At 39.5% G+C, this 15,628-nt stretch overlaps 1 protein-coding gene across 1 annotated transcript in view; it reads right to left on the bottom strand.

The window, feature by feature from the left end:
* enox1 (ecto-NOX disulfide-thiol exchanger 1) overlaps window positions 1-15,628 on the bottom strand; it is a 248,150-nt gene that overhangs the window by 197,927 nt on the left and 34,595 nt on the right. The window lies entirely within an intron of this gene.

Below are 15,628 nucleotides of genomic sequence, written 5' to 3'. Positions count from 1 at the left end.
GACAAAATTAACCACCTCCTGCCCTCAACAGGCAGTGTTCTCTCCCCAAACACAGGCACCTTAGAAACAGCTGTAAATCCTGACATATATTTGGACTGTTTTTTCTCCAGTAGACGTTCCTGAACTAACTTCAATGATTTGTTCAGCTAAACCATCAACCTGTCTCTTAGATCCCATCCCAACTAGGCTGCTTAAGGAAGCCTTACCCTTAGTGAGCACTTCTTTACTAGATATGATCAATCTGTCTTTAGTAACAGGCTATGTACCACAGTCCTTTAAAGTAGCTGTAATTAAACCTCTTCTTAAGAAGCCTACTTTTGATTCAGGTGTTTTAGCCAATTATAGACCTATATCTAACCTTCCATTTCTATCTAAGATCCTTGAGAAAGCAGTCTCTAATCAGTTATGTGACTTTCTACATAACAATAGTTTATTTGAGGATTTTCAGTCAGAATTTAGAGCGCATCATAGCACAGAGACAGCACTGGTGAAAGTCACAAATGACCTCCTAACTGCATCGGACAAAGGATTTGTTTCTATACTTGTCCTGTTAGATCTTAGTGCCGCATTCGACACAATTGACCATCAAATCCTTTTGCAGAGACTGGAACATTTAATTGGCATTAAAGGAACTGCATTAAGCTGGTTTAAGTCCTATTTATCAGACCGATTTCAGTTTGTACATGTTAATGATGAATCCTCCGTGAAGGCAAGGGTTAGACACGGAGTTCCACAAGGTTCTGTACTTGGACCAAATTCTATTCACCCTGTATATGCTTCCTTTAGGTAATATTATTAGGAAACACTCCATAAATTTTCATTGTTATGCAGATGACACCCAATTATATTTATCAATGAAGCCAGATGAACCCAATCAGTTAAACAAACTCCAAGCATGCCTTAACGACATAAAGACCTGGATGACCTGCAATTTCCTACCACTAAATTCAGATAAAACTGAAGTTATTGTGCTTGGCCCTAAACACCTTAGAAACACATTATCTAATGATATAGCTACTCTGGATGGCATTACTTTGGCCTCCAGCACCACCGTAAGGAATCTGGGAGTTATCTTTGATCAGGATATGTCCTTTAACTCCCACATAAATCAAATCTCAAGGACTGCCTTTTTTCACTTACGTAATATCGCAAAAATCAGGCACATCCTGTCCCTAAAAGATGCAAAAAAACTAGTTCACGCATTTGTTACTTCTAGGCTGGATTATTGCAATTCCTTATTATCAGGCTGCCCTAACAAGTCTCTAAAGACTCTCCAGCTGGTCCAGAATGCAGCTGCACGTGTACTGACTAAAACTAGAAAAAGAGATCATATTTTTCCCATTTAAGCTTCGCTACATTGGCTTCCTGTAAAATCTAGAATAGAATTTAAAATCCTTCTCCTAACTTACAAAGCCCTTAATGGTCAGGCACCATCATATCTTGAAGAGCTCATAATACCGTATTATCCCTCTAGAACACTGCACTCCCAGAATGCAGGCCAACTGGTGGTCCCTACAGTCTTTAAAAGTAGAATGGGAGGCAGAGCCTTCAGCTATCAGGCTCCTCTTCTATGGAACCATCTACCAGATTCGGTCCGGGGTGCAGACACCCTCTCTATGTTTAAGAGTAGGCTTAAAACTTTCCTTTTTGATAAAGCTTATAGTTAGGGCCGACCAGGCTCGCCTTGGATCAGCCCTTAGTTATGCTGCTATAGGCCTAGACTGCTGGGGGACTTCCCATGATGCACTGAGCTCCTCTCTCCTCCTCCTCCTCTCCATCTGTATGCATTCATGTAATGCATGTCACTAACTTTGCTTCTTCCCCGGAGTTTTTTTGTGCTTTCTCATCTCACAGGAACCCCAGGTCCTGGGCCGAGCCTTCACGGTCCTTCACAGTCCTGATGGCATCCTTCTCTGGCTATTGATACTTATACTTATTGTTGTTGTTATGATTGTTGTTCTTCTGTCCCCCCTCCCCCTTTCCCTCTCTCTTTCTCTCTCTCAACCCAACCGGTCAAAGCAGATGGCCGCCCACCAAGAGCCGGGGTCTGCTTGAGGTTTCTACCTGTTAAAGGGGAGTTGTTCCTTACCGCTGTCGCCAAGTGCTTGCTCATGGGGGAATTGTTGGGTCTCTGTAAATTAAAGAGTACGGTCTTGACCTGCTCTATGTGAAAAGTGCCTTGAGATGACTTTTGTTGTGATATGGCGCTATATAAATAAAAATTGATTGATTGATTGACATTTATAGGAGGCAGAGTTGTTCATTATAGACAGTTATCATTTCATAACATAGACAGCGGGCCATTTGTCCCTATGGAGATTATCCTTCAGTCATAGCACAAGAGAAAAAAACAGACTGATGTAAGAAAATCGTGGGGCATTAGGTGTCTTGTGGAGTCATTGCAGACTGTTAAAAGATCCCCTCCACACATGTATTAAAACATATAAAAAATACTCTGCTTGGAACAATAATTTCTGTCTGATATGGTTTTTCCACACAAAAAAATTATTTATCTTGTTAAAATCATTAAAATTAGCTACATCTACTCCTTCTCCTTCATTAAAAATTCAATAATCTATGAATATGCAAATGTATTTGTTTTCAAAAGTTTAAGTGCTGGACACAAGATGTTTCACTGTAAAGTGAATTCTCAGTATTTGTGCACTGGAGGCTTCAAGTTTCCACATCACACTTGTGTAAGCACAGAGAAACTTTCCACTTTCAGCAGATGAATATGAAAACAAACTCTGCACATATATCATTCTGCACAGTGAAGCTCAAATATCCGGAACTTTAAATTTAATGAGATATTCCATCGTGAGATGGACAAGTGATGAACAGTATGGATTGCCCTCTAGTTGGTCGACATGATGTGAATCTCTGCAGTCAACACAGAGATCAAACTATAACTCAAACTATAACTCATACTCATACTCATCTAACTCAAGGCAAGAAAGCATACAATAGTTTCAATGTTTCACAATTTATTCATCAGAAGTGGTTCATCAAGCATATATAGCAGCTGCAAAGGAAGAGTGTTTCTCATGTGTTGAGACTGCTCATAAATCATGTGTCAAATTATAATCTGTCAGTAATGGGAAAATGTGTAGCTGTTGCTCCATGAAGAGTCATGTTCACTGCTGAACACAGCGTTAACTTTAATCATGTCCAATTACAGCACATTCCTACGTGCCCACATACATAAATCACATGGACAAGTATAGAAAAATATCAACTTTTGATGTTTGACTCAAATTGAATTCTGAAATAAGTCATCATGCACTTATTACTCTCTATGAGACACAGCTGATTATCCCTGTGTGCTCAAATGGAAATATCCCCGAATGAGAACAAAGAGATTTCACGGCAGCTCTGTCCTCCACCACCAGCCTCTCTCCCTCTCTCTCTCTCTCTCTCTCTCTCTCACACACACACACACACACACGCACACACAACACAGAGACGTACACAGGCAGGATTCCCATAGGACGTCCATGGAGACTCCCTCCAATAAAGAGGATTATAGATTTTGCCCTGTGCACCCAAGTGTTTCCAATGAAATAACGGCCTCCTCCTGCATAAGTCATTAAAATTTAAACCATCCCCCCTTTCAGCTGAATATCACTGTACTGCTCTGCATGCATTAGAGTCTGTACGTGGAAAAATAACCCTGCCGTCTGTGTGTGTGTGTGTGTGTGTGTTAACGTCTGCATGCAAGGGTGTGAGAAAATTGGAAAGCAAGATAAGAGGAAGTGTGAGTGAAAATGTGTTTCTATCCTCTGCAGCCCTGCAGGCTCAGTGTCTGGCTAAAGATTTCACACACACACACACACACATAACAGAGACAATCCTAAAGTGGGGAGCAGGAGGCAGTGAGATGAATGTTAAATTTTAATTTTTTTACCAAGCTGATGTAGACAGGAAATACATATATTGAGGCAGCACCTCGACGGGAGAGGGACAAAGCTGCAGGCACACACACACACACACACACACACACACACACACACACACACACACACACACACACACACACACACACACACATTCTTTCACACACATTCACAAATGATGAGGCAAATTTCATGAGGTTATAGTCAAAATTCACAAGATCCAAGCTTGAAAGTAAGTATTAAAGGTTTAAAAATATTAAATTAAAGAGATTAAAATATGATGTGATAATGGTTTCATACTCACAACTTTTGCAGTGAATTAAGAATTCCTGAAAGCACTGCTCAAAGTCTCAAATCTGCTCTTTCGTTTGTTGTTTGTTTTGTTTGCTTGCAGCCACATTTTAACAGAGGATCTGGAAAGATCTGGAAATTTACAAAAACAAACAGCTCCCAACACTTACACCAGCCTGGACCTGAACTGACAGAGGAGCAAGCAGTCATGTTAGTGCCAATCAAATATAACTAATCAACTCATGAACATATTAGATTCCAGCTAAACATGTTTTCATTGGTCGGGGCACCCTCATTTTCCATCATCTCTGTACTGTAAGTAATTGAAACTTAATTCTTAAATCAAAAATATGTTTTTCATCTTGTTCCTACAGTTGGATGTTTGAGCCTGACTGTGCAGAATGATGCATGTGCAGAGTTTGTTTTCACATTCATCTGCTGACAGTGGTCTGTGGTCATTCAAAATCTGATTTTAAGAGGTGGGCCTATTAGCATAATTTGTGACATCACAACCAGTTTTGAAGCCAATATTGGTCCAATATTCAACTTACACAGTGTGATGTGGAAACTTGAAGCCTCCAGTGCACAAACACTAAGAATGGACTTTACAATGAAGGAGGAGGCATCTTGTGTCCAAGTTCAACTTGTGAAATGAGAAATATTTGCATATTTATAGATTCCGGATTTTTAATAAGGGAGAAGGAGTAGGTATCATTTTATGAATGTTAATGTGGTCATTTGAACTTATATACAAATTATTGTTCCAAGCAGAGTATTATTGTGTGTCTTAATACATGTCCAGAGGGGATCTTTAAGGAATGAGGGTGAAAAGAGGTACAGCTATGTGATTTAACAAGACTGTCCTTACAAAAAAAGAAAAACAACAAGATCAGTTGTTTCAGTAAGTGCCACAAAAAATCTGTTTACATTCAAATGACAGAAGCCCTGCCATTATCATAGAGCAAGAAAGTCTATGGTGGGAAGAGATTGAGAGGGATGAATGGGTCAACAAAATATCAGACTTTAACACATGAGATTGCTGTTCACTTCTAACCATGATTCAGCACAATTTTTTTTTAACCATGACCACAATCGTCCCCTGACCGTAACCACATGGTTATTGTAACCATGACGGTGAGGGTTCCCCAATCTTAACAAAGTACGTACTTTAACCCAAACCACAATGTTTCTCTAAACTTAACCAAACCTCAACCATAGTGTTGTCACATCATAAAACATCATTATTTTTTTAACAATTTTGTCCACAGTGGTGCACCATTCTTGGGGGCATTTTGCTGGCATGATTTGGGTCCACTTGTCCCCTTAGAGGGAAGGGTCATTGTCAATCAATACAAAGTTGCCTTGAGTGATCACCTTTATCCTATGATGAAACACAGGACTACAATGCCCCAATTCACAGGGCATGAGGGGTCACTGAATGGTTTGATGAATATGAAAATGTTATGAATTATAAGCTATGGCCTTCACAGTCACCACATCTCAACCCAACTGAATACCTATGGGAGATTTTGGGCTGATGTGTTCGACAGCACTCTCCACCACCATTATCAAAACACCAAATGAGGGAATATTTATATATATTTTTGAAGAATGGTGCCTCTCAGCCTTGCCATTGATTCTACAGTCTCTGAACTATTCTGGAGGGATGATGCAGAACAACTTTGTATTGATTTGAAGTGACCCTTCCCTCTAAGGGGATAAGTGGACCCAAACCATGTCAGCAATGCCCCCCAAAGCATAACAGAGCTACCAGATCCCCTCACTGTAGGGGTCAAGCATTCAGGCCTGTACTGGTTTTTCTTTTTTGTGTGTGTGTGTGTGTGTGTGTATATAGTTTTTAAACAGTAACATCCTTCAGTAAATAAAGTTCAAATGTGATATCCAACATACAATGCTACTGTGCATTCATGTAAATGCTCAACTGGAGAAGCAGGCTTTCTAGTTTAATATCCTCAAAACTTTATGTTGAAATGAAACCAATGGCAGCTTCTTTGTGCAGATCTGTGAAGTTACATTTCACTCTCTTTAGTCAAAATTACCTTTACAAATGTTTCCAATATCCTTTTACAGGATTCCCAGTGGAAAACTCTCAGCAGCTTTCAGAGTTGAGAACAACTTCTAATAAGACCTTGAAATGTCTTGAAAATGACTGGCTGGCCATGAAAGTATTTGACTTCTCATCAAATTCTAGCAGGCAAACACTCTCTGGCTCTCCCTGGGTACTTGGACCAACACTTCCTGAGGAAAGGTCTGTGTTGATTTAGCTGCAGTTTGTATGTGACTCCACCAGGACTTCTCAATTTGACAGGTTCTGAAGTAAGATATGAGATATGGCATGATGTTTCATTTTCAGCAGTGCCATGTCTTCACTCCAGAAATGTATCTATTGTCCAACTGTTCCAACGTTCAATCGCACTAGCAACAAAAATACATCACTACATAGTATAATGAGTGACACATGGTTCAGCCCACATCCAGATCTTGGTCAAGACTTTGAGAAGCCCTGATATACACTGTGTTGTTACCTTTTATTTTGACATAACTTGAATATTAGTGCAACAAGCTCTGTTGACATCATAACACAGTACCATATCTTTGTTTGTGGTAAGCATTCACATACTATCTCCATCTTCCCCATGATGAATGAATACCGAGGCATTCCTGTGCACTAGTGGTCAAAGACGATTATCATGTAATCGACTTATGTTGCATGTCATCCTTCTTGGTCTCCTTTCTGTCTCTACTGTCAAATATTAAAAAAAGAGGAAGGGATACAGACCTCCTCAAAGTGCTGTTTATTTTTATTAAATTTAAACATATAAATTTATATGCAATATGCCACTGTTAATATGTTGTCAGTTTAAACATGTAAAATGCCACTTTAAAGTATTTTTTCTGAAGGCACTGCTGCACTGAGGGTTGTGTTTGTCCAAGCCCACATAGTGAAGGATTATTTATCAGGCCAATTAGGAAACTTAGTGAAGTGACACACATATACTACATGAGCTGGTCCTCTCCTGTTGCTTAGCAACCCTGATAACTCAAAGAATTGTGGGATAAGGTGAGTCTGCTCTGACAAGCACTAAAAACATCTTCCCATCTTTCTTTCTGGTCATTTTTTATTCATCTCCAAGGTTTCAGTGTTTGCTCATGTTGTGTACATTTGTAACGAAAAATATGTTTTTTTAAAATCATATTTACTAGCAGGAAAGAGGTTTACTGAGGACCATCTGTGATGTAGATGTCTGGTGATATCCAATGTTTTTTAAGATATGTGGTTATCCACGTCTTGGATAAACAGGCCCCTGGATTGACTGTGGCAGGACAAGAATAACATGCAGCCCAGACAGCACTGTCTCTGACAAAGTATGTTTATGCACTACTAATTTACAACAGCAAGTACGTCGAAGGGAAACTAATACAAACTAGTACAATATTCAAGTTCTGGAAATAAATCTAGCGCTAGCATGAGACTTGACAGCAAACCACTCGACTCCTCCCTGCCCTCCCTCTCACTGATCTGTTGCACCCAGCCCTTCACCTGCATCCTTGTGATTGTGCAAGGTATTGACTTTGGCCTTCTCTGATTGGTTAGAAGGATGAGGCTTGCTAAAGAACTTGAGAAGGAACATCACTGTACAGCCTGTTCAATGAGCCTGAATCAGAGAAGCCTTTGATAGCACCTCTCCACATTAACATATGAAGCTTAGCGAAAATTCAGTCAGAAAAACTATGTTTTGCATGCTCAGGTTGTTAGTATTATTTCTCAAACCATCTGTCATTGCCATCCTTAACGCATGTTCACCTATAATTCCTTGCTGTCATTCCACTAGGTGTCAATTAAGACATCAGCTATTCACATCAGCTGATCACATCTAACCAATAGCATGGTGACACGCCTTCCATTGTCAGCCTACATAATGTGGCTGTCTTTTAAAATATGTTTTCTACTTCTCTGCCTTAGTGCTTTCATGCTGCCGTTTCACGCACCCCACCACCTCCCCAACACTGCCCAGTCTTTGCAGATTTATCAGTGCATCGCCTCATCAACCTCATCAGCCTTATCAGCCGCAGCAGAATTTATCAGCCACCACCACCACCAGTGTCTGGACTCCATGGGGAGATCTATCTTGCTACTGCTTAGGACTGACATCCTTGAAAATCTTTAAAAAATCTCCCTGCCAAAAAACTTTTGTCAACACTTAATCATCAATATCATCTGTATAATAAACTATTGTTTTTGCTTTATTCACTTGTCTCTCCTGATTGAAATGCTTTGGAGCACATTGCAGCTAAAAAACATAAGACTGTACTGTATCTTGCAAAATGTTGATACAGAACGTTAAATGTTTGCTGAAAACATATTTCTTTTGTTTTCCACCCAGATATCTCATCCTGCAATGCAATATTTGCAATACAAACTGCAGCATTAACACAAAGCAACTAAATGTTTGTCAAGGCACTGGCAGCATATCATACCATAGACCTCTGTTGGTGTTCAAAAACTATTAAAAACACATCAGTGAGTCACATTGCTGCACTGGGTGACACGTTCCTTCACCCAAAAGGCAACGTCTACTGTAGTTTGTTTAGAAATTGCTCCATAGACAGCTATCATGTTTTCAGTATCTAGAGAAAAAAAGAAAAAAAAGAAAGAAAGAAAGAAAGAAAGAAAAAAAAAGTTGTCTATGAAATGTTTGTCACTGCAACATATTTGGGAAAATAATTTAGTAGTATATATGAATATAAAATATCTGAGACATGGTGGGCTCAGACTGAAGGTGAAGCCACTATAGACACACAGCAGTCCTGACTCTGGATCAGAATGGTGCTGAGAAATTCTGAAAGCTTCATCTACCACCTGGCCTTCCCTCCTGACATATCCTGACATGTCCAACAATACGACACTCTTTCATCAAACAATACTATGGGAAAGGCTCCAGCCCCTCTTGTCACCCTGAACAAGATAAGTGGTTTAGAAAATAACCATCTTCCATTGTTTTATTCAACCTCAGCAATGTGCTTGTGCTGAACAGGAGAAAATGCAGATATCAGCGATGTATGAGACTGTGGTTTTACCCACTGGGTAGTTCCAGGTCTGAAAAGTGCAGCCAATGCGGAAGTTACTTAAACCTGCATTCTCTCTAATGGCCAGCAGGGGGTGACGCCACTGGCTCCAAAAAGAAGTCCGATTGTGTAGAAGTCTATGAGAAAGGGACCCTACTTCTCACTTGATTTATTACCTCAGTAAACACTTTCCTAATGAGTTTATGGTCTCGATCTCTAGTTTAAAGTCTTTTTCAATACAGCATTATGGTCATTTTGTAATTTATGGTCCCATTTAACTTAAATTTGATGATAAAGCAGGGTATGCTTTAGGATGTGGTTACCTTGTGATTGGCAAGTCACTACCACGGCGACAACGCTGGTTAGGTAACGTAAACATAGCGTAACCCCAGATTATAAGCATATAATCTGGGGTTATGCTACATCCCAAACATCCCAAAATTACATGAGAGTAGTCGCTGATCAACTCACTGCCTACTTATCAAACAACAATCTTTTTGATAAATTTCAATCTTGCTTTCAGTCCCGTCATTCTACTGAAACTGCCTTGACCAGAGTAATCAATGATCTATTAATTACTGTTGATTCCGACTTAATATCATTGCTGCTGCTTCTTGACTTGAGTGCAGCTTTTGACGCTGTGGATCACAGCATACTTCTAGGCTGCTTGGAAACATATTGGTATTCAGGGTGCAGCGCTTTCATGGTTTCAATCATATTTATCAAATAGAATGCAACGTGTATTTTACAACAATACAATCACTGAATTTTCCGAAGTAAAGTTTGGTGTACCCCAGAGATCGGTCCTTGGCCCTATGCTATCTACATGCTTCCCCTTGGTGACATCATTTACAAATATGGTATTAATTTTCATTGCTATACTGACGATATGCAGCTATATGTACCTGTAAAGCCAAATGACCTCTCCCAGCTCCTAAATTTAGAGGCATGTCTATCAGAAATTTAAAAAATGGATGGATATGAACTTTTTGCTGTTAAATGCTGATAAAACAGAGTTATTAGTTGTTGGACCAGCAAAATATGAGCATCAGTATGAGAATCTGAGTGTCAATAATGATGACTGTATTATCTCTGAAAGCTCAACCGTCAAAAGCCTTGGAGTGATTTTTGATTCCCGGCTATTACCAAGATAGCATTTTTTCATCTTAGAAATATTGCCAAAATCCGACCTATTCTATCACTGCATGATGCTGAAACCTTAATCCATGCATTTGTATCTTCCAGACTTGATTATTGTAATGTCCTTTTTTCTGGTCTTCCTAGTTGTTCTACTAGAAATCTGCATCTTGTTCAGAATTCCGCAGCTAGAATCTTAACAAAAACCAGAAAATTTGACCATATAACACCCATTCTGGCCTCTCTTCACTGGCTCCCAGTGCAAGCTACAGCTGAATTTAAGGTTCTTTTTTTAACTTATAAGGACTTGCACCACCTTACCTTTCTGAGCTAATTACACCATATACACCAGCATGCCCTCTTTGCTCTCTTGATGCTGGTCTCCTGGTCATTCCTTCAGTTAATAAAAAATCAGTTGGCTTCAGAGCATTTGCCTATCGTGCCCCTTATCTCTGGAATGGCCTTACATTACATGTTAAAGAGGCACGTTCAGTTGAAATCTTTAAATCAAGAATGAAAACCTACCTTCATTCACTACATTACAGCCTCCCCTAAAACTTAGCCAGGCCCATCACCTTTTAACAAATATTTAACATTGATGTTTTTAATGTGGTTGTTTCACTTTTATTTGTTATTATTGTTAATTGATTGCTGTATGTTGTCCTATGTATTCTTTGTAACTGTAACTGTAAAGTGTATTGGGACCATGCTGCATGGTGATTCTGCACTTTAAATTAAATTGACTGATTGATTGATTGATGTATAGAATAGCTTAGTATGTTATAGCTTATGCAATATGCAGTAAATGAGCTAAAATGTAGGACAACATGGTGGCCTCACAGCAAGAGGAGTCCTGGGTTTGAAACCACCGGCCAGCTGGGGCCCTTCTGTGTGAAGTTCTCTCCCACAGACCAAAAACAGGCAGGTTAGGTTAATTGGTGACTCTAAATTGCCCGTAGGTGTGAATGTGAGTGTGAATGTGTTAGCCCTCTGATTGACTGGCAACCTGTCGAGCATGTACCCCGCCTCTTGCCCAGTGTCAGCTGAGATTGGCTCCAGCTCCCACCCGACCCTCTAAAGGATACGTGGTAAAGAAAATGGATAGAATGGATGGAGCTAAAACATGTTTGACCAAGTATGGTCCCCTTTAACCAAAGTGTATTTTAGCTAATTCTAAACATGTGCAAGACGTTTTGTAAGTAGATTGTATATGTTTGGTAGTATGTGTATGCCATTCTGCCTTTTGAAGATGGTGATATGCTGATTCTTATTGAGTATAAGGGAGTGAGTAAATAGGTCAGGGACAAAGACAATTGTACTATTTCCCAGAACTTTTACAAGGAGGTAATTTGAGTGTCATATGTCTATTCATGCCTTCATGGGTTTCACTGATACACGAATGAGCTTACATTCCCAGGATTGCTTAAAGCTGGAAACTAATCAAAATCTGTCATCACATCTGGGTCCAAATTCTTAAACAGACGGAATAAGGACAATGATGACCCTGCATGGTTAACTGCGGGACAACATTGCAATTGACATTACCAGTTCAAAATCTATGCGATCAGACTAACTGCCAAGCTCATATTCCTGGGCTTGTAAAGCCAGCAGCTGAACAGACATGCTCAGATGACAAATGGCACATCGTGCTTGTGGCACCTTTTCAAACTCCTTGGATGAGTAGGGCAAGGGGGAGGTGTCCAAGATGTCCTGGATGGGCATAATATACAGACAGCCCTTTTCCCCAAAAGCTTTGGAAAGGTCTATCCCTGTCTATCCTTCTGCCTCAGGTGCCAGAACACAGTTTTTGCTGGCCTGATCCTCCTATGTGGGAGCATGTACAATTGTGTACAGACAGACAATTTTTTTGTTATTGCAATGCACTGTAAAATTAACACATATCACCAAATAGTCTGAGGTTGGGGGGGTAGGGGTGCCATCATGAACATGAACACCCTGAAATAGCGATGGCTACATCTACCATAGACTGTATAGAAATAAGATGCTTTGCAGATTTATTTGTCCCAATATATGGACAAATTGTACTTTGATGCTTTGTCTTAATGTTGGAGTATATTGTAAATGAACAACTGTTGAAAAAACTACTAGTCTAGAATGCCAAACAATGTATTGTCAGTGAAACACGCAATTGTTTTAATAAGAAAGTAATAAGTTACAATCTGAGATGGGCAAGTCAGTACTGATTGAATAATGATGAAATCCTCAGATAAAGCATAGAAGTCCTGGCCACTTTTTGCATGACGCAGTTAATTTCACCCCTCTGGGAAATTATATATTTTTAAAAAATATTGCCCTGGAGATCAGCCTTCGGGTAAAGGAAACGCTATTGTTTAATTCTTCAGAGATGGGATACATCCTCGAGCATACAGTGAGGGTGAAGAAGTTCAAGACCTCAGAGTAGGCTAATCTCAAATGTATTATAGATACATTATTTTCATATGCACATGTTAATAAGCCTTGGTTGTGTTTTTTTCTGGATAGTAGCATTCTTGTCTCATCTTTAAGATAGACAATTATACATGATACATACAGTGCCAGTCAACAGTTTGAACACACCTACTCAGAGAAGGGCTTTCTTTTTACTATTTTCCACATTTTAGAATAATTAAGAGATGAAAACTATGAAACGGGGGATTTAAATTTTTTTATGCATGTTTTTGCACTGCTGCGCGTCCTGTGTGTGTAACAAGCAGAGTTACGCATGTTGTGCACCCACCTGTGTAGGCGCATATTGCTATAATGATAATGCGCCCTTAAAATAACACTGAAACACTGTGCCATTGACTTCAGACCAGGTTTTTGTTGGTCAATAGCACAATCGCTCTCTGCTGCCTCAAGATAGCAATGCACCAACAATGCGCCTGACCAAATCATATTTTAAGATTAACACGCCCATGGGTGCTCTGATGGGCGCAAGTGCATTTGCTATTTAAATAACATGGGCGCTGGACGGGAAAATGACAATTGCGTCGGTCTTAAACTAGAAAAGACACTTGCGTCGTGCTTGACACCGCTTTGCGCCAGGTGTAAGATAGGGCCCTAAGATTGGGCATGTGGTTTGTCCAAGTGGTGTTGCCATAGCTAGCTGTCCAAGATAGTGGACCGCTCCATGGATGTATTGAAAGAGCTGAATTGGGCTCCACTGCTCAGCCTTACAGCCAATTTTTCTCAGTGGCCACTCATAGTGCCGCAGCAAAAAATCCAGCCCAAAAAGCATTTTCCTCATAGACTACCATAGTAAAACATATGTCTGTAAAACTATTGACAGGACACCTCAAACTGCAAACAAGATCAATCATCAATAATAATATGAACATAAATTTTTGATCCATGGAGGTTTTATATTTGTAAAACTTTACTTGAGCTGAGAAAAGTGATTTAAAAATCAGTGACATCATCACATTGTAAAGTCTATGGGTCGAGCGGGAACTCGCAAGCAGACCCAGTGGGGGACACACTTCTGTGCATATTCAGTGGGCCGTACAACATGGAAGCAAACCCAGAAGCTAGACACTTTTTTGGCATATGCACCAAGTGATCAGCTCTTATTGGAATGAGAGAGAGTGGCTTCACCAGAGATGGGCTCCTGAATACATTTCAAACTTGGACCTAAAAAGTGGGACATTTTGCAAAAAAACCTTCAAATAATCTTCAGAAAAGATTCTAAAGAAGAGGAAACAGCATTAATCAGCAAGAACAGAAGAGGAAATATAATCTTTGGATATGTTTTTTAAATCAAAACAACTACTGCTACCTGCCACTGTTACCAATCTTAAAAAGGAGAAACTGCACTGAGGATGCTAACAGAAGAGTTATTTTGTGAAGACAAGAAGAGAAATGAAGGGGCCCTTGTTAGTGGTATTCTCTCTCTCTCTCTATGAACTGGTGTGATGGCAGCGCAACATTTGCAGCTGCCTTTCCTAGTTCCGACTATGCGGTGTCTTTGTCCATGTCTGCGTGATTATCAGTTTCTTTTGGACATTCATAACTTTTGCTATGAGAAATACTTGTCAGGAAAGCTAAAATCTTGAACCAAGGCACTTTTTTCAGTCCAGTATCCAGCTGTTATAATGCATCCTTGACCCGCTCACACATGCACTACTCAGATTGGGCAGTGTCAACTGGTATACCCCTCTCAATGCTTCCTGAGAAATGGCTGTGGAAATGCCTCATGTAAGAGCTATTTAATTTTACTTGTTTCATTATGCTACATTTACATTTTACTATAACCGTGAGGGAAACGGGCCTGAACTATTAGACTAGCCCACAATTAGCTGATTAGCTAATGTTATCTAGCTAACGTTACAGCAAAAGCCTCAGTGACGTAGTGTTGGCAATGTGGAAGGGACATGGAGGGGAAAAAAATAGATACACCGATGAAAGTCAATCAGGTTTTATACAAAATGGCATATTTCTAACAATATTAATTTAATATTAATAAAGATTAATTTTAGATATAGTACATTACTCAGATATTGTTCAAGGTGACAGTCTTTTGATTCTTTGGAGCATGATTTTATGATGATTGCTCTAAACAAATTCAGCTTTGGTGATTTTTTTTTTCCAAATCAGCCAAAACATTATATACTAACAGAAACAGCACTGTTAAACTAAACAGTTTACAGTACTCCAATGCAAAATAACTTTACAATATGTAACTTAAACATATTTTAATAGTTGCAAATTGTACTGGAAATCCAGCATTCAAACTTTTTTTCTTTTTTTCTGGAAAGCCAGAGTAAATTAATGCAGTCTTTTAAATGTGCATTATGTGGTTTTGAGAGAGAAATTGGAAACTCAGAGGACTGACCACATATTGTGTATATGCAGCATTTCCCCTATAATTGTAAAGGCCAGGCCAACGAGAACCGCCACCAGGCCAAAATATCCATTGATTTGGAAATCAATAGCATTTGGCAGCCTCTGTGCAGTGCTGTTCTGAAAAGTGAGTTAACCTCTGTGTCGTTGCCTTAGAAACTCTTGGTAGCGTAGCTCCTTTTAAGGAATAGGGCAGTATGTAATGTGAATCTGGCAGTAAATGTACAGTATAGACTACAGTGTGTCAGTTAATAAATGCTGCAGTTTGTCAAAATCAAGAAAAGTCTTGCTTGTTGATTCCCCAACTGCTGGAAAAGTGAGGGGGGTTAGCTCCAAAGTTAGCAATAATGAGTAAGTCTGAAGATGCAAAACAGATTAAT

The sequence above is a fragment of the Thunnus thynnus genome, chromosome 11 (genome assembly GCF_963924715.1).
Source record: "Thunnus thynnus chromosome 11, fThuThy2.1, whole genome shotgun sequence".
Classification (NCBI taxonomy): Eukaryota; Metazoa; Chordata; class Actinopteri; order Scombriformes; family Scombridae; genus Thunnus; species Thunnus thynnus.
This window is presented reverse-complemented; position numbering and strand designations above follow the sequence as displayed.